Genomic DNA, 21,571 nt, shown 5'->3' with positions numbered 1-21,571 from the left:
ACGGATTCAGCGCAGGCATTGGTTCCTTTGCCCATTATCAGCTGACCCTGGACCTTGATTTGTGGACCCAAAGAATAATAGCATCAACTGACCCAGATGTCAAGTAAAGTCTGACTTCCTTGGAGATTAAATATTCTGCCAATGCTACCGAAGCTTGCATATGAGGAATGCACGATGGGGGAGGGAAGAGCGGGCTCTCATCCCAACAAGGCTGCTTCAGGAGGGGAGGGATAAATTTGGGAAAGGTGAGGGGTCTTGCAGTCAAAGTGATTTCTGCTTATCAGAGCCACCCCTGCCATACATCATTTGGCAGCGAGATTCTCTATAAATCACGGTTGCCTTCAGCTGCACCTGTGGAAACCAGGATGCCAATAAAATGTAATTCTGCCTCATTAGAATCAAAAATCATACTGAAACCTCCGAAGGTGTCTCCACAGTGCAGATGGTACTCTGCTCCAAGTACTTATTGCTCAGACTTGCAAGCCCCTTTAATTAAAAGATATTACTGTTTAAAAAGAGTCTGTCATCTACGGGGAACTGTTCTGTGAAGCCCCGGTGCATGGTCTCCATCTACTTTGTTGACGAGTGCAGGAGAAGGGGCTAATCCAGTGCTCACTAAGTGCAAGCGTAAATGTACAAAGTGGGCAAAGAAGTGGCAGATGGAATACAATGTGGGAAAGTGTGAGCTTATGCACTTTGGTAGGAAGAATAGAGGCATAAGCTATTTTCTAACTGGGGAAAGAGTTTGGAAATCTGAAGCACAAAGGGATTTGGGAGTCCTGGTTCAGGACTCTCAAGGTTAACTTGCAGGTTCAGTCAGCAGTTAGGAAGGCAAATTCAGTGTTCGCATTCATTTCCTGAGGGCTAGAATACAAGAGCAGGGATGTACTGCTGAGGCTGTATAAGGCTCTGGTCAGGCCCCACTTGGAATATTGTGAGCAGTTTTAGGCCCCATACCTAAAGAAGTCTGTGCTGGTCTTGGAGGGAGTCCAGAGGAGGTTCACAAGAATGATCCCAGGAATGAAGGGTTTGTCATATGAGGAGCAGTTGAGAAGCCTGGGTCTATACTTGATGGAGCTCAGAAGGTTGAGGGGGGGATCTAATTGAAACTTAAAGAATATTGGGAAGCCTAAATAGAGTGGATGTGGCAAGAATGTTTCCACTTGCGGGAGAGACGAGAACTCAAGGACACAACTTTAAAACTGAAATGAGGAGGAATTTCTTCAGTCAGAGGATGGTGAATCTGTGGAACTCATTGCCACAGAGGGCTGTGGAGGCCAAGTCATTGAGTGTCTTTAAGACAGATTCTTGATGATAAGGGGATCAAGCGTTAAGGGGAGAACACAGGAGAATGGGGATGAGGGTCATATCAGCCATGATTGAATTGCAGAGCAGATAAGAAGGGCCAAATTACCTAATTCTTGTGGTCTTAGTGGTCCTGGACTATAAGTGCTCAGTTCACCAGAACGTGCAGTTAAAAACTTGGAAGGATCACAAGCGGGTCAGTGTAGTTCCCTGGGAAAGGATGGCATTGGTATTTGTTAATTGCAGGGTCATTGAGTACAGTCTGAGTGAAGAAGCCCGGACCTGAGGTCATACAGTACCCGTTGGGGTCACCATCTTGCACAAGGACGTACAGAGGCATCTCCCTGGAGGTGACTCAAACAGATTTAAGATGAATTATTTTGTAAACATTTTGTTAGGATACCGTCAGCGGTAATTACTTGATCCCTCATTCAAGAAGACCCCTCTTCTTCCATAGATGAAACATGAATTGAGTGCTATGGTATGTTGGGTAATAAGTCTCATAACATCAGGTTAAAGTCCAACAGGCTTATTTGGCAACAGAAGCTTTCAGAGTGTCGCTTTGGAGATCTCCAATTAGCGCTGGCATTTTGTGATGGTAGCCATGATGTGGAAACGCCAGCATCTCCACATTATGGCATGCTGCACGGAGGATGGTGATTAGGCTGGGGACAGTGTGGAGAAGAGCAGTAGCTTGACTGGTGTTCGTTGAGGGCAACACTAGCACTGTAGTGTATTACAGATCAGCAGTCAATTGTCATGTGATCAAGTGCTCCCACCGGCCGGCGAGATTGACCAATACTGCTGAAGCTAATGGACTTTTTGCTGGCTCATGGCATCTGCCGCATCGTGATTGGAAAATTGCAGCCCCAGTTGCCCCAAATTCCCTGGAGTGCTGGGTGTGTATCGCGCACTCTGTGTGGGCTGTATCAATGAACTGAGGTTGACTTTGCAAGGAGCAGGTTAATTCTACACTTAGCAAAGACGCATTAGGTCAAATGCAAGTCAGTATACGCAAAAGGAATGGAGTGCAAATGGCTCTACTTTGTGTTTAGAGGACAATGTGTCTATGCTGTAAATCGACGAAAAGTCTAAAGGAAGAAACTCAAATTTTCTCCACTTCATAGATAGTATTCTGAACTGCTTGTTGATGGGACCCTTCAGCACCAAGACAAGACTTTCCTGGCAAGACACACTGTGTGTCCAGTTGCTGATCTGCTTTTCCATGTTCGGCCGATCCAATGTTGACACATTTCTAAATGAATGGAGTTATTCTACAAGTGGAGCTGGGAAAGGAACAGATTAGTATTTATCTAAACAACGTTCGTGGCTTGAGGACCTCACAAAACACTTGCTGCCAGTGAAAGATTATAGAATTGTCTTCCCTGTCATCAAGAACCAATTTGTGCACAGCAAGATTCCACAAACAGCAGTGAGGTGTGTGATCAGATATTATTTTTTAACAAGGTTAACTGAGGGATGAACGTTGGTCAGGTTACTGGGGAAGCCTCCCCACTCTTTGAGATAGTGTTGTGGGATGTTTTACTCCAACCAAGCATGTAGATGGGTTTGACATTTCCTCTGAAAGAAGTACTTCTGACTGAACTTTCAATCTAGATATTGACCTCAAATCTCTGGGCTGGGTAGTCCCAAAGTAATGGGATGTCACTTCAGGAAGTTTACATTTTAGGAAGTGTACATTTCTTTGCAGAATAATATTTTCAACAGCCCTCCATACTCCTCTTTCCTCAACATTTTTCAGCTACTTTAGTATTCGATTGGCAAGTGACGCACGTTGGACACTTCCAAACAAATTTTAGCAACTTGGCTGTAAGTGCTGCCGAATATTGTGAGTTGACTGGGAACTATGCCATGAATTAACACATTGTACACGATGAGGGATAGTCCAACTTTGAAACACAGTTCACTCTCTGACCTGGAGTTTGTATCTATTCCAGGCCAGTTCAAATGTGTCGAGCCCACCAATGTAGCAGGGGGTAAAATTTACACGTGACAGCGAAGCAGAGTAGGTGAAGACATATTATTGAATCCTATATTGGCCAGAAAATTCTGCAGAGAATCAGCAGCGATTGTCGGTGATTTTCTTCTCTCATCTAGACAGCACACATATTTCACCCTTCTCTCTTCTGCCTGGAGACATAAAATGCGTGGTTTTATTACTCTTAAAAGTTTATCTGCTACATCTGCTAGCTGTCAATAAGAAATGTAGTTCTGTCTGAGGATAACGTTAGCATTTGTCCACAGCATGTGGCTTTACAGTGATATTCATGGGCTCTGCTCCCCACGTACTGAGTTCCTGAAATCTGACAGCAGTTTTCAGCTGAAACCCAGGCACTTTCTCATGGGGAGAGGAACGCAGACATTAAATCAGCAATCATCTGTTAATAAGGTCCTTTCACTTCTTCTGTTCCTCCTTGTAGCAATTCCCTGGGCTTCCTTTTGGATTAGGAGCAGGGACTGAAGATCAGTTTGATGATGTTCAGCTGATGGGCATGAATCAAGACACAAGGACAATGACAGGAGCTCCATGGTCGGTCTAGCTGGGGCCTGAGAAGAGCTGGGGTTGCCAAGAAAAGTCGGGGCCACGGGGGTCTGGGGGGTGGGGGGGTGGGGGGGGTGTGGGTGAAGGAGTGTGTGAGTGTGTGGGTGCTGCCATTAAAAATGACCTGGAAGTATCTGTTGAACAACAGAACATATTTAATAAACATACACGGTAAAGACATGGAAACGCCTTTTTATGTTTGTTTCTATTTGTTTGTACCTATTGCGCAATGATACTTTTTATGGTTTAATTCTTCAACAAATTAAGGATGATTCTCATGGCTTCCTTCAGTATTCTTGGTAGATGTAAAGAGTTCCGTGGTTGGAAAAGTTTGTGATACCCTGGACAGTGGTATTGACTGAGTATCACAGGTGAATGGGAAGCAGTATTATGCACATCATTACTGTATGGTTAAAAAAACCCTGCAGAGTGCCCTTCAATGAAGATAGAGATCTGGAATTCTAATAGAATGCTAAATGTTAATTTTTGTTTCAAGTTAAACGTGCTTAACAGAATAAAGCAGAGTGTTGTAACCATTTGAGAAACATTTTCAGCAATTGCCATTCAGACTGGCTTTGGGTTTAACTGGTACGCATTGCAGACTGTAGATCAGGCCAGGATCGGAATATGCAAGTCCTGCAGGAAATGAAAGGAGAGAACACAGAAAGGGAAACAAGACCCGCAGGTCATGATGGACAGCTCGAGGTCAGGGTGAAGTGCTGTCTGTGTGGAGTGGGGGAGGGTAAGGTAGCAATGCCCAGAAGGTGAGGTGGATGTCGAATGGCATAACACAAGAGGTCTACCTGATGTTCCTTTCAAAGAGAAAGTGGAAAGATCAGCAACAGAAGGCATTAGGTGTGAAACAAAGTGCAAAGGTGAGATGTGTGTGTGAGTGAATAAATATGGGCAGCTATATATGGAGGTTGCCTTATAGATCATATTGTCAACTTGGTGCAATTGCAAGACCTGGGGAATTAATTAAAGCAGTTGAGAACAAGCACAGCATATGTTGGTCTTACTCAGTGCAATACACAAGAGAAAGGTGGTGATGAGGCTGAGGTGGGATTTTCTTTAGCATTTCATTTGTGAAATTAAGAACGTTGTGACGTATGTTTGGAACTCCTGAACTTGATTTTGAGGAAGTTTGAGCAACTTGAAAGATTACTCCATGTGTGCAGATCACATTCATGGTGTCTGCAGTCAGCATGGTACGTATTTGGAAAAATAGCACTGAAGACATATTTGGAGACAATGCGGGAATTCAGCCCTAAAAAAGAGGACTGGTGTAATTGCAAATGAAGATTTGGCAATAAGAGAATAAATATGAAATGAGGATAGAGTAAATGTTTCCCTTACCATGATGGGATTAGATGCTTTAGTGATGGTTCTAACTGTCATGCTCCCCAGGTCATGGTATAGATCCAGATCATAGGCGCACACCAGATCAAGGCAATGGTCGATCGAAAGTTAATTTAAGAGTTTGGAATCGTTGAATATGTGTAGGATAGACATGGAAACAGCAATCGATGTCATTGAGCAAGAGGATTAAGAGTTGCAGAAAATTCTCACATGGAAGATGAGAGGAACAAGGCTGAAGGTAAAATTACAGCACCCCCAGTCGAAATGGAAGTAGGAGAATTGTAATTTATTTTCTGCATGATGTCCTGAAGTCAAATTCCATTATGGTGTTAAACTGACTAGTTATTCCAGGATGGATATTCCACCATTCGGTGAAGTTAGTGTTGAACTGGAACATGATGATACATCATATTACTTATCATTGGTGCTAGCAGACAGGAACAAAGCCTTCCTGATAGGAAGGAATTGGCTTTAGTACATACAGTTTAACTGGATAGTTATTTACAGTAGGGATAGGTTAATTTTTTTTATTGTCACAAGTAGTCTTATGTTAACACTGCACTGAAGTTACTGTGAAAAATTCCCTAGTCACCACACTGAGGCGTTTGTTTGGGTGCATACTGAGGGTCAATTTAATGTGGCCGATGCACCCAACCTGCACAAGCATGTGGGGTTATGGGGATTGGGCCTGGGTAGGATTGTTGTTGGTGCAGACTCAATAGGCTGAATGCCCTCCTTCTGCACTGCAGGGATTCTACGATTCTATCTTTGGACTGTGGGAGGAAACCGGAGCACCAGGAGGAAACCCACACAGACATGGGGAGAATGTGCAGACTCCACACAGACAGTGACCCAAGCTTGGAATCGAACCCGGGTCCCTGGTGCTGTGTGGCAGCAGTGCTAACCACTGTGCCGCCCTCTTATTGACAAAATGCTAAGTGTGGGTCTTTAAGCAAGGAAATGCAAATGATAAAATTAGGCATGAGAAGGCTGAAGTCAAGATACAGGACATTATCCGGTTGACAGTTTGCTTTTCGGTGAGATCCATATCACAGCAACCAAGTTCACAGCCTAAGTCCGAAATGTAGGTGCTACCCTTGCCAAGGAAGACTGTGCCTTATGCACAGTTCGAAACAGTAAGGAGCTGGATGGGTTAGAACAAGGATAATTAAATCAGTGATGAGAAGTGAATGGGCCACATTCATTGTGAAACAGGCCCGATTAGATTTGTGGAGTTGATTAACAAGAAGTAGATAGTATGATGGAAAATGATACTGAGCCACTGCCTTCCAGTGAGAATTTTTCTTTTTAATTTAGCCAATGGAAAGGTGTTCAGTGAGATGGATTTGATAAATGCATATTAGCAATTAGAAATTAGACAAAAGCAAGGAACTACTTATCATTTATACACTCAAAGGATTGCATTTGGGGTGTCTGCTAGTCCCATGGTGTTCCAGATTGCCAGTTATTCCACTACTAATTGGAAAGAATGGATTGTGATGCTTCTAAGATGATATAATTAGCCACTAGATGAAAAAAGCACATTGTAAGGTTAAACAAAGTCCTAGATTGATTTCAAGAGTATAGCTAAAAGTATAAAAGTGTTGCTTCATGATATCAAGTGTAACATACCCAAGTCACCAAATAGATGGTGAAGGTATTCATGTGTTTGCAGCTGAAGGTTAAGGGAGCTATGAAAGTAAAGCAACCAGAGAGCAATGAAGAACTTGAAACACTTGCAGGGATTATTGTGCATTATTCTAAGTTTACCCTTGATTTAGCTAATACGTTTGCTCCGGTTTATCAACTGCTGAATGTTGAAATAGGTTGGGAGTGGTCTGTGGAGTATCAGAAAGCACTTGAAGAAGTGAAGGAAGTACTGACCGACCAGTGACGCTGTTTTTGACCCATTATGGTCCCAAGGAACAACTGATTTTAGGAAGCATTGCCTCACCATAGGGGTTGGGTGTGGTGTTATCCCACCTAATGGACAAAGGTGTGGAGCAACCTATGATGTATGCTTCGAGTACTTTTATGAAGTCAGAGCAGAATTACTCTCAGTTCGTGAAAGAGGCATTAACAATCACATACGATGTTACTAAATTCCACAAGTACGGGTAAGACGTTCACTTTATTAACTGACCACCAATTCCTTTTGATCATCTTTCGCTCGAAGAGGGGTACAATCACTAACAGCATAATAGCTTCAGAACTGTGCGTTCACTTTGATGACCCATCAGTATAAAATTAAATATCGCAAGTCAGCAGATGCAAATGTAGATGCTCTTTCAAGATTTTCTGTGAAGACTGGTTTATTTTTAGCCTCTGGGTTATTTGTGAATTATTCGACATACACAAATGACATGCAGTCTCTGCCAGAGAAATTAGTGCCCAAACTCTCAAGGATGTGACACTCAGTAACACAGTCAATTATTGTATCAGTGGTTGGTCTTAGAGAGAGCAGACATGAACTGAGTGCAGATCAGGACTGTCTGCTATTGTGTTTGAGAGTCATCAGTCCTACAAAGTTTAGAGATAGGTTGTTAGAGGAATTTCATTAAGAGCACATAGGGATAGTTTGTGTGAAAGCATGAGCTAGAAGCTATTTTTGGTATCAACGGGTAAATTGAGATATTGGAGAGTTGGTAAAAAGTTGTGAAGTGTGTCTGAATGAGAAATGATCCAATCAAGGATCATTTCATTGCATGAGAATGAGAAAGTCAATTTCTTTGAGGTAAAAGGGAAAAAGAACCTTGTTTTGCACTACAGCTGGTTGCTTTACAATTTATGGGGTTCCAGAGGTGTTGGTATTAGATAATGGTCCACAGATTACCTCAGCAGAGTTTGAAATATTTCTTCACAAGAATTCAGTCAAAGACAATCGAGTACTACCATTTTACCCAGCATCGAATGACGCTGCGGGAAAGAATAGTCTTGTAGAAGCATTTTCGAGGTGACAAGCTAGGAAGTAATTTTTATTGTTGCAATCCCAGCTGATAATACTGGACAAGTCAGATCCCACAGTGAAACCTGGCTTGATGATGATAGATCCAATGAATCATTGAATCCATACAGTGCAGAAGGAGGCCATTTGGCCCATCTTGTCTGCACTGCACTGACAATGATCCCACCCAGTGCCCCATCCCCATACCCCCACATATTTACCCTGTGATCCCCTGACACGAAGGGTCAATTTAGACATGCAATCTAACCCTCGCATCTTTGAAGCGTGGAAGGAAACCGGAGCACCCGGAGGGAAACCCACGCAGACACAGGGAGAATGTGAAAACTCCACACACACACAGTCACCCAGGTTGCAATCGAGTCCTGTATAACCCAGGCACTATGAGACAGCCGTGCCAAGCACACTGCCACCATGCCACTCCAGTAGAGGAAAGTTATGGAATACATTCATAGGAAGTCTAATGATGAATTATTAACACACAGAACAACATGTTTATTCAACAAAAAAGAAAACTATATTACACCAGGCAAGATGGTTGAAAAAAAATCCAATACAAGCACAAAGATGATGATTCAAATATTCATTATTTCTTCACTTCAGCAATATTTTTACACACACAAATTTTAGAAAGACAAAACAATTTACAATGTCTGTCATGTACTCTGACATTCAGTGTAAGTATAAAGTATCTGAGAGTTAATAGGTGAATTGTAATCAGACACACTACATGCCAAAATAAATAACAGATGTAACCAAAGCAGATTCCACGATTTCCCAACAACCAGATGTGTGTCATATTGTGCATCAGCCAGCTTCCAGTCTCCACATTTGAAAAGCTCGCCTTGGAATTCTCTCCAAATTCTGCTCCCACTCAGTTGATTGCAACAGTGTTCCATCTTGAAGGGTTTCGGTCTCGCCTTCCAACACTCCTTTTCCCTAGATCACTGAATACACTCAAATTTCACCTTCCAAGCTCCATTTCAGATCCCCCCCCCAGCTGTACAAAGCAAAATACTACTATTCCAGAAAGCCCACAGTCGGGAGGTTGCTACTGGCTGCCTCCTTGGATTTTCATGACTTCTGTCAAGCCCTCTTCACTTCACGTTTGCTCCTCTTTAATTTGGAGCCCATTGTTGTGTACCATGTTAACTTAACTTCTGAGACTTCTTTCTGATCCCTATGTCCCTACCTGAGACTTCTGGGACTCTCCCTAACCCCCTCCTGTGACCTGATCCTTGGGAGACACAGTAAAATGACACTCTGTTATCAGGTCGCCTGACCTGTTTTTTTTTCTGTAGCGTTGTTCTACTTTTCTGCAAAAGGCGCACAGGGCTGGCCTGGAGCTTAAAGAATATAAAATGCATGGACTGTGCGTGATCACAAAGCAGCACAGTGGTTAGCACTGCAGCCTCACAGCACAAGGGACCCGGGTTCGATTCCCGGCTTGGGTCACTGTCTGTGTGGAGTCTGCATGTTCCCCTTGTCTGCGTGGGTTTCCTCCCACAGTCTGAAAGATGTGCTGGTTAGTTGTATTGGCCATCCTAAATTCTCCCTCCGTGTACCTGAACAGGTGCCAGAGTGTGGGGATTTTCACAGTAACTTTGATTTATTATTGTCACATATATTAACATACAGTGAAAAGTGTTGTTTCTTGCACACTATACAGACACGTTCGTCGATCGTCGTTGATGAGGACCTCGACACCATTAGTCATTTTGCGGTGTGTCCAAAGATGACTGATCAGGCCAATTCAGGCATAGAATGTTGGACAGACTTGTGTAGACTCTGTAGTTGTTGCACTGCTGGCTCTGGACTTGCGCAGCTCGCGCTCAAGTTGTGCTTCAGCAATGCACCTTGCTTTGTAAGCTTGACAGCCCTATGGATGAGGCAGCACCAGGTAGGGCTGTTTTGTGTCAGCGTTTCCCAGGCAGTTGTATCTATGACTTCAGGGAGGCCTTGTGTGTCTTTGTAATGTTTCTTCTGCCCTCCATGTGAGCGTCTTCCAGCAGAGAGTTCCCCAAAAAGGAGCTGTTTGGGTATGCACTCATCTGGCATGCGGATGACATGACCTGCCCACCGGGTCTGCGCTCTCATCAGCAGTGTGTGGACTGATGGTAGACTTGGTCTAGAGAGAACTTCGGTGTCCTTACTTTGTCTTGCCATCGGATGCATAATATTCTGTGAAGACAAGTCATATGGAAATGACTGAGCTGTCTTGCATGCCTTCGATACACAGTCCACATTTCACAGGCATACAGGAGGGTAGTGAGTAACGTGGCGCTGTAGACCTTCAGTTTTGTTGCTGGGCTGATTCCTTGACATTCCCATACACTGGAGTGCAGTTTACCGAAAGCAGAACTTGCCTTTGATATTCTGCAGTTAACTTCTGTATCAGTAGTCACTGCTTGGGAGAGAGTGCTGCCAAGATAAGTGAACTGGTCCACCGCCTGTAGTTTCTGCCCTTTGATTGTGATTATGGGTTTTGTGTACAGTGCATGAGGAGCAGGCTGGTGCATGACTTCAGTCTTTTTAATGTTGATGGCGAGTCCAAAGTTGTCACAAGCCGTGGAAAATTTGTCCATACTGACTTGCATCTCTGGCTGTGAGCCAGTAGGTGGACATGCCGGCGTTGGACTGGGGTAAACACAGTAAAAAGTCTGACAACACCAGGTTTAAGTCCAACCGATTTATTTGAACCTGGTGATGTCAGACTTTTTCTGAGCCAGTATACAGGGCGCAGTCAACGGCAAAGAGGAAATCTCTCAGAACAGCCTCCTTCACTTTGGTAATAGCTTAAAGTCTCCTCAGGTTGAAGTGCTTCCCATCCACTCTGTACTTGAGGCTGATTCCATTCAGCATGGCAGTAAACATCATGCTGAACGGTGTGGGCGTGAGCAATACAGCCTTGTTTGACGCCATTGGTGACTGGGAATGCCTCAGAAGATTCTCTGCCATCCAGTACTCTGGCCATCATGGAACTGGCGTACTATCTGAATGAAATTGGGGGGGGCCGCTGAACTTTGACATGATCCTCCACAGGTCTTGTCAGCTGACAGTATCAAAGGCTTTTGCGAGGTCAACAAAGGTTGTGTAGAGCTTGCGATTCTGCTCTTGACACTTCTCCTGAAGTTGGCGTACAACACAAATCATGTCAATAGTCCCGCGACCTTTGCAGAAGCCACACTGATTCTGGAAGCAGGCCCAGCTCCAGATTAGTAACCAGATGATTTAGCAGGACTCTTGCGAGACTTTTTCCTGTGATGGAGAGCAGCGAGATTCCTCAGTGGTTGTCGCATACTTGCCGATTCCCCTTCTTGTTGCAGAGATGTACGATGGAAGCATCTTTTAAGTTCCTGAGGAATGGATCCTTGCTTCCAAAAGGACTGGAACAACTTGATGAGCTTCTCGATAAGTACAGGACCAGCAGCTTTGTAGATCTCTGCAGGTATGGCATCTGCCCCTGGGGCTTTGCCACTGGATAGCTGGCTGACAGCTTTTGTGATTTCGGCTACTACTGGTGGCTCGTCCATGGTGCTATGGCTATCAACCTGGGGAATCCTGTCTATTGCCTCGTGGTTAATAGATGACGGTCGGTTGAGGACGGCTTCAAAGTGTTCAGCCCATCTCTGCAGGATCTGAGCCTTCTCTGTAATGAGAGTTGTACCATCTGTACTCTTAAGAGATTGAGGTCCGTAGAGTGTTGAGGGCTTCATAGAACCATTTCAAGTCATTTCTGTCAGCGTGCCCCTGTATTTCATCTGCCTTGGCGCTCAGCCAGGCATCCTGCATTTTACGCAGTTTATTCTGGTGTTTAGGGTGTATGAGGTGTCAGGGAGGGGTAGTACCTCTGGTGGGGAAACATGTCGCGGCCTTTTCAGGGCGGTTTGTCCACCTTTTGTCCCCACCTGGCACTCAGCTCTCACCTGTGGCTCCCCATAGCTGTTTGCATGCAACAGCAGCCACATCCCGGGCAACGGCTTCGACAGACAAAGCATACCATTCATTGAAAAGGAAACGAGGAGGGTGCAGAATGTACAGTCACAGCTAGGGTGTAGAGGAAGATCAATTTAATGCAAGGTAGGTCCATTCAAAAGCCTGAAATCAGCAGGGAAGGAGCTGTTCTTGAGTCGGTTGGTATGTGACCTCAAACTTTTGTTTCTTTTTCTGATGGAAGAAGATGGAAGAGAGAATGTCTGGGGTGTGAGGGGTCCTTAATTATGCTGGCTGCTTTGCTGAGGCAGTGGGAAGAGTCAATGGATGGGAGGCTGGTGTGTGTAATGGATTGGGTTACGTTCATGACCTTTTGTAGTTCCTTGTGGTCTTGGGCAGAGCAGGAGCCATACCAAGCTGTGATACAACCAGAAAGAATGTATCTGTAAAAGTTGGTGAGAGTCGTAGCCGACATGCCAAATTTCCTTAGTCTTCCTTAGTGCAGAGGAGGTTTACTAGGCTGATACCGGAGTTGAGGGGGTTGAGCTATGAGGAGAGGCTGAATAAGCTAGGCTTGTACTCGTTAGAGTTTAGAAGAATGAGGGGAGATCTCATTGAGATGTATAAGATGATGAATGGGATGGATAGGATAGAGGTGGAGAGACTCTTCCCGCTCAAAAAAGACAGTAGGTCTAGGGGGCACAGCCTCAAGATAAAGGGGGGGCGGTTTAGAACGGAGTTGAGGAGGAACTTCTTCACTCAGAGTGGTGAATCTCTGGAATTCTCTGCCCGTTGAAGTGGTGGAGGCTGCCTCGCTAAATATTTTTAAGACGCGGGTTGATGGGTTTTTGATAAGAGAGGGGATTAAGGGTTATGGAGAGAGGGCGGGAAAGTGGAACTGAGCCACGACAGATCAGCCATGGTCTTATTGAATGGCGGGGCAGGCTCGAAGGGCTAGATGGCTTACTCCTGCTCCTATTTCTTATGTTATGTTCTTATGTTCTGAGAAAGTAGAGATGTTGGTGGGTTTTCTTAACTATAGTGTCGGCATGGGAGGACCAGGACAGGTTGGTGATCTGGACACCTAAAAACTTGAAGCTGTCTATTTTCTACTTCATCCCCATTGATGTAGACAGGGGCATGTTCTCCTTTATGCTTCCTGAGGTCAGTGACAATCTCCTTCGTTTTGTTGACACCGAGGGGGAGATTATTATTACCGCACCAGATTCTCCATCTCATTCCTGTACTCTGTCTACTCATGGTTTGAGATCTGACCCACTATGGTGGTGTCGTCAACAAACTTGAAAATTGAATTGGAGGGGAATTTGGCCACACAGTCATAGGTGCATAAGGAGTATAGTAGGGGGCTGAGGAGACAGCCTCGTGGGGCACTGTTGTTGAGGATGATCATGGAGGAGATGTTGCCTATCCTTAGTGATTGCAGTTTGTGAGTTAGGAAGTTTCAGGGTCCAGTTGCAAAGGGCAGTGCTGAGGCCCAGGCCATGGAGTTTGGAGATGAGTTTTGTGGGAATAATGGTGTTGAAGGCTGAGCTGTAGTCAATAAATAGGAGTCTGACATAGGTGTCCTTGTTATCTAGGCATTCCAGGGTTGAGTGCAGGGCCAGGGATATGGTGTCTGCTGTGGACCTGTTGCAGTGATAGGCAAACTGTAGTGGATTGAGGTAGTCCAGGAGGCTGGAATTGATTCGTGCCATGACTAGCCTTTCAAAGCACTTCACAATGATAGTTGTCAGAGCCACTGGCCGATATGCTGCTTGGTTTTTCTGAGGTACTGGGATGATGAGATGGGGCCCTCAGCTTGTAAAGCGAGGTTGAAGATGTCTGCAAATGCTTCCACCAGCTGATCAGCGCCGGGTCTGAGTGCTTGTCTAGGTACCCCATCCAGGCCAGTTGCTTTCTGTGGGTTGACCTGCGAGAAAACTGCTGTGACATCTGCAATGGTGACCCCAGATACAGGTTCATTCAGGATGGAGGGCGTGCTGTTGCTGATCTCTTGCTCAAAACAGGCATAGAATACATTGAGCTCATCAGGGAGTGGTGCGTTGGAGCTGGCGATTTTTTTACATGCCTTGATCTTGTAGCTTGTTATGTCTTGTCATAGTCAGCGAGGGTCCATGTGGCTAGTCTGGCAGTCTAGCTTGGTACGGTATTGTCTTTTGGTATCTTTGATGGATCTCCTTAATCGTATCTGGCTTTCTTGTATAGGTCAGTGTTGTCTGACTTGAATGCCTCAGAGCTAGACTTTAGCAAGCAGTGGATATCCCTGTTCATCCATGGTTTCCGGTTAGGGAACACATGGATTTGCTGTTTTGGCACACGCTCTTCTCCACGCTTACTAATGGAGTCAGTTACTGTAGTGGCGTACTCATTCAGGCTGGTCGCGGAATTTTAAAATACTGTTTTAAATACAACTTCATTGCATTGTTAATGTAAGCCTAATAAATAAACTTTAATTGTTACGGGTCAGAAGAGGCTATCTGGCCCAGCTGTCCAAACAAACACCATGACTTAGTGCCATTCCCCTGCCTTTTCCCCACATCCCTGCACGTTGTTTCTATTCAAGTAATCATCTAATTCTCTCCTGAATGCCTCAATTGAATTTGCCTCCACCACACTTTCAGGCAGTGCATTCCAGGCTTGAACCACTCGCTGTGTTGTTTCTCTCATCACGTTTGTTTCTTTTGCAAACCGCTTTCAATCTGATCCCTCTCTTTCTTGATCTTTTTCTGAGCGGACACTTTTATATGTTGCTAATTCTCGGCCAGTGCAAACACTGTAAGGTCTGGGGCTCACCAGGAACTAGAATCCCTGACCTTGGAGGTAATAAGATAAGTATTTGAGTTTCATCGCGCTACGTGTTTCTTTGATGCCCATTAGACAATTTTCTGTTCTGTTGCAGAGTGCAGCTGTGGGGTACAGCCCGTAGCAGGTTGCTCAGCATATGAGTTAGTGTTTAAAATTGCATCCCTGATGAGGTATAGTTTCCTTTTGCATGATAGCAATAGCAAAAGAAGAGAAAAACTGGTCAAAGTGAAGATGAGTTGTGATGCACGAGGTACGAGTGCTGGTCAAGGTCACAAGGAAAATCCATCAAGGTGATAAGAAGTAGTACGTGATTGTAGTTGTTATAAGTTTATACACTTACATATCTAATGAAGATTGGCGAAAGACTCCATCAGCGCCAAGTAACTCTTTTACTTGAAATAGGAAATCTGACATCAGGAAAGAAACCTGATAAAGAAACTGAAAGTTTGCCGGAATCACAGAATCCATCGGTAGAGTAAAGTGAGTCAGGTTGTTTGATTTAAGACAAAGCAATCAATGTCACAATCCCAACCATTAAATGGAGCTGGTAATCAAAATTAAAGTTTCAGGCTCTGACAGCAGAGTCAAGCGAATGAAAATAGATAGAGCTGCTCAGACAGGAAGAGGGAAAAGCCAGACAGTTTGCTGAGAAAAGAGATAATGCTGCTGAAGCTTTTTATCTTGCACTCAACAGGACAAATGCAAAATTTCAAACAATCTCAATTTTGACTTGGGGGAGGAAAAAAGGATGCTCAACGTTCTGAATTAACCACAAGCATGGATTCCTGTAGCTCCCCACTGCTTTCTCCATGGCAGTGCCTCAGCCAATCAGCATTGACTTGCTAAACGATCTCCTGCAGGAGAAATAGTTGTGATCATTTGAAATTTGGTATTCTTACATTTGTCCTGAGCGCATTGCTTTGACAGCATCCCTCCTTTTTTCATCAGTGTTCAAGTTCTTTACCACCAAGGCATTGTTCAATGGAAGGGAAAAAAAAAATTGTTTTTATTACTACTTGTCAAATAATATTTTTGTTAAATACACAGTAATGTTGGTGAAAAAATTTTATTTTACATGGAAGTTACTCTGCCAGTATCTCACATGTTTTGATTAAAAACAAATTTGTAACCCAACTTGTTGCATTTCAGGTAACGTGGATTTTGGTTTAGGCATCTTGTATTTTGGGGAGATTTAAGTTTAGGTTTATTTATTAGTGTCACAAGTAGTCTTCCATTAACACTTCAATGAAGTTACTGTGGAAATCCCCTAGTCGCCACACTCTGGAAGAATTTAGCAACACCAATGCACCTAACCCAGCACATCTTTCAAACTGCGGGAGGAAACCCACGCAGACACAGGGAGAACGTGCAAACGCCACACAGACAGTGACCCAAGCCGAGGATCGAACTTGGGCCCCTGGCACTGTGAGGCAGCACTTTTAATCACATTTAATTTTGAACTTTAAATTTAATGTACAGAGTTTTTTTTAAAGTGAGGAGGAAATATAGCCTATTGTGAAAGCCCAGATTTTTGTTATACTGCCCTCTCTGCTGTTCTCTCTGGGAGATGTAAATAAGGTTGTTTAAGAATGGCTGCCTGCAGCTAAGCATGCATTAGTCACAATAGCATGCTGATAAAAGGTCAACTTAGAGTGACGCAGCTGAGAATGATTGGTAAATTGCTGTTATTACTGTACCCTGTCAGCTCTTGAACCCCCTCTCCAACCCAGAGACATCCAAGATGCCTTATGTTTGAGGATGCTGAAGGCTACAAAATTCTGCTACCTGAAATGCACAGAACAAGTACTTCACTCCTTCACTTCACAAAGTCTCTTTTATACAAAACAGCAACCTGCAGCAGAAAGCAGAGGTCACTCTATGCCTTCTCTCATGCCTCTAAAAGTCTTGGCCCTGGAGCTCTTCAGCTGGCTGTTGTTAAATGTTCTGTGCATCACACAAACGGAGGATATGGATACCTTGCAGCTTTGTAGTTACCATTACAGGCCATTTGTCATAGAATCCTTAGAATCCCTACAGTGCAGAAGGAGGCCATTTGGCCCATTCAGTCTGCACCAACCCTCTGAAAGAGCATCTTACCCAGGCCCATCCCCTCGGCCCTGGCCCCATAACCCCATGCTAATGCACCTAACCTACAGATCTTTGGACACTTACGGGCAATTTTAGCGTGGCCCATCCACATAACTTGCACGTCTTTGGACTGTAGGAGGAAATCCATGCAGACATGGGGAGAATGTGCAAACTCCACACAGTCAGTCACCCAAAGCTGAATTTGAACCCGTGTTTCTGACGCTGTGAGGCAGCAGTGCTAACCACTGTGCCACCAATGAGTCTTTGCAGATATGAAGCAGTAAATGTGCTGCAGTGCAAAATAGGCTGCGTAATGTTTGCACAACATAAACGTGCCTGGATGAGCGCAATGTGTTTTATTCCTTCGTGGCACGTGGGCATTTTTATTGCCCATGAGAAGTAGGTGGTGAGCTACCACCTTGATCTATTGCAGTCCATGTGGTGTAGGTATACCCACAGTGATATTAGGACGGGAGTTCCAGGATTTTGACCCAGCAAAGGTGAAAGAACTGAGTGATCGTTTGACGTCAGGAACTTGCAGAGGCACTGGAGATAATCCTCCTGTCTTAAACATAGAAGTGGTGTCGGAGAACTGGGCAATTGTGAATGTTACACCCCTCTTCAAAAAAGGGGTGCAAGGACAATGCCAGCAATTACAGACTAGTCAAGAACAGGGGATGCCGGAAAACTCAGCAGGTCTGCCAGCATCTATTAGTTAACGTTTCTAGGACTCTTTGTCACAGCTGAAGGGAGGGAGAATGTATTAGAGCTATAGGAGCTACTACAAAATGTATCAACTTTAAAAACAATCAACAGCCTGGTGCGAGAGGGGGAGAGGGTGTTTTGCACTGAGACAATACACGTATGGAATATAAATAAAAAAGGAACTGAGTGGAGTTTAAGATAGAAGAGAAAAGTCAGATCTATTGTTGCCAAACTCAATGAGTCATGAGCGCTGTAACTTGTCCAACTGGAAGATGAAATGCTGTTCCTCCAGCTTGAGCCAGGCTGGAGTATCGCAGCAGGCTGTCTCTTTCATCTTAAAACCTCTTTACGTCTGAAGGAACCCATGTGGAACATTCTTATTGTTTGGATGAACAAAATGATTGCTTTTGTGCAATAGGTGCAAACATACAAAACCTAACTCATAGGAGTATTTTCTATTTCTTATGTGTAAACATTTACCATAATTGGGGCGACACTGTGGCTCAGTGGTTAGCAGTGCTGCCTCACACCTCCAGGGACCTGGGTTCAATTCCTGGCTTGGGTCATTGTCTGTGTGGTGTTTGCACATTCTCCCTGTGTCTGCATGGGTGCTCTGGTTTCCTCCCACAGTCCAAAGATGTGCAAGTTAGGTGCATTGGTTATGCTAAATTGCCTCTTAGTAGCCCAGAATGCAGAGGTTGGAAGGATTCTTGGGGTAAATATGTGGGTATTACAGGGATAAGGCCTGGCTGGGATTGTTGTCAGTGCCTGCTCTGCATTGTAGGTGTTCTATGATTAAAAAGTTCACTTATTAAAAAGATACTTGGATCTTTTTATATTATTTTTAATTGGAGGAGTGTTGCTATTCCTTTGGTTCAAATTAGAAAAATGCTGCTCGAATGCAGGATTCTTGTATGGACACCTGGCATGCCGCTCCCCCCCCCCACCCACCCACCCACCCACCCACCCACCCACCCACCCACACACACACACACACACACACACACACACACACACACCATATTACATGCTTTTGGAGTGTAGTTATTGTTGTAATGAGGTAAATAAAGCAGCCAATTTACATAGAGCCATCTCCTACAAACAGCAGTCGGATAATTTGTTTTACTGATGTTGATTGAGGGGTAAATACTGGCCAGGACACCAAGGAAAATCTCGCCTGCCCTTCTTCAAAATATTTCCATGGAATTTTTAAAGTCTACCCAAGAGGGCAGAAAGGCCTTTGATTTGACATTTCATCCAAAACAAAAAGACAGGCAGGCTTTACGCCAACCCGCCACACAAACGGCCAGAACGTTCGGGCCAGCATCACCAACAATGTACCACCATGTCAATACTGCATTACTCAGCCTAGCTTACGGGCTCAAGTGTCTGAAGTGGGGCTTGAACCCTCAAATTTCTGACTCGTATGCAAGCATGCTGCCACGGAGATCAACACGAGTGCAATTAATGTATGGTTTCACATTACATTTACCACTTACTACTCCATTAACTAATACTTTCAGAAAACCTTCATAGCGAGGGGGATTGAATATAAAAGTAGGGAGGTCTTGCTGCAGCTGTATAGGGCATTGGTGAGGCCGCAGCTGGAGTACTGTGTGCAGTTTTGGGCGCCGCACCTGCGCAAGGATATTTTGGCCCTGGAGGGAGTGCAGAGGAGGTTTACTAGGCTGATACCGGAGTTGAGGGGATTGAGCTATGAGGAGAGGCTGAATAAACTAGGCTTGTACTCGTTAGAGTTTAGAAGAATGAGGGGAGATCTCATTGAGACGTATAAGATAATGAATGGGATGGATAGGATAGAGGTGGAGAGACTCTTCCCGCTCAAAAAAGACAATAGGACTAGGGGGCACAGCCTCAAGATAAAGGGGAGGCGGTTTAGAACGGAGTTGAGGAGGAACTTCTTCACTCAAAAGGTGGTGAATCTCTGGAATTCTCTGCCCGTTGAAGTGGTGGAGGCTACCTCGCTAAATATTTTTAAGAAGCGGGTTGATGGGTTCTTGGTAAGAGAGGGAATTAAGGGTTATGGGGAGAGGGTGGGAAAGTGGAACTGAGCCACGACAGATCAGCCATGATCTTATTGAATGGCGGGGCGGGCTCGAAGGGCTAGATGGCCTACTCCTGCTCCTATTTCTTATGTTCTTATGTTCTTAAAACGTAGCAGATCAACTTAACACACATTATCTACATTTTAAATTAAAGGTTTCACTTGCATGTCATGAGGAATAGTTTTTTTTAAAAGACAATAAAATGTAAGCCTGAGGAAAAGAAATGAGTAAACCCATGTGACTTCCTGCAATAACTTGCTGAGGTTCTGTTACTTACCTACGCTCAGCTCCCAGTTTCTTCCCCACCGGTTACTGCGCCACCTACTTTCACTGCTCACATCCATGAAACACATTTGCACTTTGAGAGCAATGTTGTTCAACATGCAACACGTCAGTCCTCTGTATCTGCTCCACTTAGAAATTATGATCAAGTACCCAAATCCAGTCTAAACATTGGAACCTTTGTCTGAGAATGCAAACTGCTTAATGAAGATGTGAACATGTGTTATCCTACATTGGGTAATGGAACTGGGTAATGCATAACGTTGACAAGGAGCTCCGAGGAGCAAAGTGTACAACTTTGACAAAGTAAGGAATCTGATGCCTTTAAGAACTGATTTTGTTCCCGTAATACTTTGGTGTCATTGCAGATTATTTGGTTAAATATTGGGTGACACTGTGAAATATTGGTCTGTATTTGAGCACTGTGCACCCGAGGAATACCTAACCTTTCATTAGAGCTGTGAGCCTGTCTCAATGCCTCCTGGTGTGATTTGAACACAGTCAATATTTGGACAGCAACTTGGGTAAAGCAAACCAAGGGAAGTGCAAACTGCCAGGTTCTTTGTCAGACCTCCTGCTTCTAACTGAAAGCAGTTCAAAGCAAAAGTAAGGAGTTAATTGTCATGATGCTTCCGTGTCGTTGTCGAGGTTTGAAGATATTGCTCCTTGGTTGTGGGTCTATGTCTCAGGGTGGTTTCCCTGGTGATACAATGCCTCCTTACACCTGTACACTGAAAACTGCCTTGAGATCAATAAGAGGCACACCACATGGGGCATTGGTAGCTACCTGGTGATCCCATGCTGATAAGTCAGCTGTACACAGAGGTAGCAGTCTTTCCACTGATTGAGAAGATTGTGGGTTTTAATTCTTTCCCAGAGGCTTGACTGTGTAATCTCGGCTAACAATCTAGTGCTGAAGCATTAGAAGTACCGCCATTCACATTAAATGTAAAACTGAGGCACCACCTGCCCTTACGGGTGGATGTAAAAGATCCACCTCCAATATTCGAAGAGAAGTAAATCAGTCAATCAGCATCACTTACTCTGTCTATCTGCGTTTTGGTTGTTTGTGGGGTCTTGCTATGTGTAAATTGGTTACTACTTTTCTCAGATTAAAGCAGTGCCAACGTTTCAAAAGTATTTACTTGGTTAGAAACCATCCTGAGGTCGTGAAAGGTGCTAGTTAAATTAAAGTCTTCCTCTATGTGGCTTCAGATCTTCAGGCCTTTCAGTCTAGTGTACTGTATTCACTGCTCAGAATATGATCTCCTCTACATTGGTGAGACCAATGTAGACTGGGTAATGGCTTTGCGGGGCACCTCCATTCAGTCCGCAGGTGTGACCCCGAGTTTCTGGTGGCCTGCCTTGCCACCTTGCTCTCACGCTGACATCTGTGCCCTCAGCCTGCTGCACTTTTCCAGTGAAGCTCAGTGTAAACCTGAGGAACGGCACCTCGCATTCCAATTCTGTACTTTACAGCCT

At 44.3% G+C, this 21,571-nt stretch overlaps 1 protein-coding gene across 2 annotated transcripts in view; it reads left to right on the top strand.

Moving 5' to 3' along the window:
• The window catches only part of spata20 (spermatogenesis associated 20), a 368,934-nt gene that overhangs the window by 164,592 nt on the left and 182,771 nt on the right, over positions 1 to 21,571 (top strand). The gene's annotated exons all lie outside the window — the stretch shown is intronic.

This window comes from Carcharhinus amblyrhynchos, chromosome 21, assembly GCF_965287045.1.
Source record: "Carcharhinus amblyrhynchos chromosome 21, sCarAmb.v2.hapA, whole genome shotgun sequence".
In the NCBI taxonomy this organism is placed as follows: Eukaryota; Metazoa; Chordata; class Chondrichthyes; order Carcharhiniformes; family Carcharhinidae; genus Carcharhinus; species Carcharhinus amblyrhynchos.
This window is presented reverse-complemented; position numbering and strand designations above follow the sequence as displayed.